This window comes from Lupinus angustifolius, chromosome LG01 (assembly GCF_001865875.1).
Source record: "Lupinus angustifolius cultivar Tanjil chromosome LG01, LupAngTanjil_v1.0, whole genome shotgun sequence".
NCBI classification, from domain to species: domain Eukaryota; kingdom Viridiplantae; phylum Streptophyta; class Magnoliopsida; order Fabales; family Fabaceae; genus Lupinus; species Lupinus angustifolius.
Genome location: NC_032009.1, coordinates 18352923 through 18354869, shown reverse-complemented (window position 1 = coordinate 18354869; position 1947 = coordinate 18352923).

Sequence of the window (1947 nt, the reverse complement as noted above, 5' to 3'; positions counted from 1 at the left end):
TATATTGTTCCCGACTCTTTATCCTATGCTGCAATTTTAGTGGTTACTTTCTATCTAATGAGTCAATAATTTCCTAATCATTGCAAGTTGTACTTTTAGCCATCCTTTATTTAATCTTATTTCTCATTGCTATCAAATTTTGTCCTGATTGAACAGCAATCCTGAACAGTGGTAGCACTAATGGTTGCTAAAACTGCCACATTTACTTGCCTTATTTATTTGATAGTTGTAGTAATTCTTGATTAATTCTAGCAGATAAATAATTGAGTGAGGAAATGTAATTTGTCCTATGATTTTGTACTTTTTGATATGTTTGATTTTTCATAGTGATTGGAAAGTTTCACTACTTTTTGGTTCCTTTTTGGTATTGAGTTAGATGCAGATCCATAATTTTTAATGTTGAACTAGATGCAGTGGAAGGGAGGTAGTTTCATATTTTATAGAATAAATGTTATATGTTTCGATAGTACAAATTTAATGATTAAAAGTCATAATCAGGGACAAGTTTAGGTAACAATCTCCTCCCCTGTCTAACATAATCAGGATTAGGATGAGATAAAGAATTTAAAGATAGTATGGTGGGTACAACAACAGCAAAACAACACTCTTTTTTTCTTCTTTTTCTCTCACAGTCATTTTCTCCTATCTAAATAATTGTCCTACATACCATGATCGAATATATAAAAGGGATACATAGTCAAAAGATTTTATTAGACGTAGGGAAATATAAATGTTGGATTCTTGTTAAAAAAAAGTCACCAAAATCTTATTGATTATATCTTAGAATAAGGACTAGATGAATTATCAGTCATGTAGACTTCTTCAATATCTTCTTTGAATATTTGATGAAGTAAATATTAATAATATAAGAGGAATGTTAACAATGGCCCTTAAGATATAGTTTAATTAACATCCCTATTTTGTAAGTGTGGCATTTTCCTTACTTCAATTTATTAATAAACTTTTACTTATAAAAACCCATTGAGGAGGGACCATTGTTAATAAAAGTTACTACATACAAGGTTTATTTTAACAACAAAATTGTAATAACCATATATACTTGTCATCTTCAAGGTCATAGTGGAAAACAACAATGTTTATTTTAACAACAAAATTGTAATATTCATTAGTCGTCATTCTATTTTTAGAATCACCTTCTTTTTATATTCCTTTTATATAATCAAACTAAGGATTCTCTCCAATACCTTCTAAATACATCCTTCCCTCTCTCATTTTACTTGTGCTTTTGTGTTGCTTGCTTAATGTTCTTTCTTATTCATGTTATGTAAAAAGTCTAGATGCTCCTCATAAATGTTTTCCTTCTTTTCACTCCAGTCAATTGGACCAGATCAAAGAACTATTGTTCAATTTAGCAATTTCTTGGGAACAGTGGCTAGGAGTTTAGATTTTTGTCCCCTTGTTTACACTAACTGGAAGGCTGTACCAGACAAAGATCTCATATGGGCTTATGTCAAGGTATTAGTTTAGAAGTTGTGCTTTTTAATTTGTGTTCCTGCATGTGCGTTTAGATCTTTATAATTATGCTTCTTTTCATTGTAGCAAAAATACATCATTCCAGATGTAGGAAAAAAGTTGTATTCGCTATTCTAAATGATGCTTGGAGGCGACACAAATGCGCCATCAAGGAAGAACATTTTAGCAAGTATAAAACCACATATGAGCGCCTGAAAAATCGTCCCAAAGACATTCCAGAATCACACTTTAAGGAATTGATAAGATATTGGAGTCTTGGAAATATTCAAGTAAGATTATTAAACTTTAGTTGATGTTAAATTGTCATACATTGCACAAATAGTTGAGTGAAATTAGACTATTACAACCAACAAACTACAAATTAACTTGAGTAACCTTATTTAAGAGTGACATGAGTATAATACCGAAGCATAGTAGTGAATTAACTACTTTTACTTGGTCTGTTTGTATGTT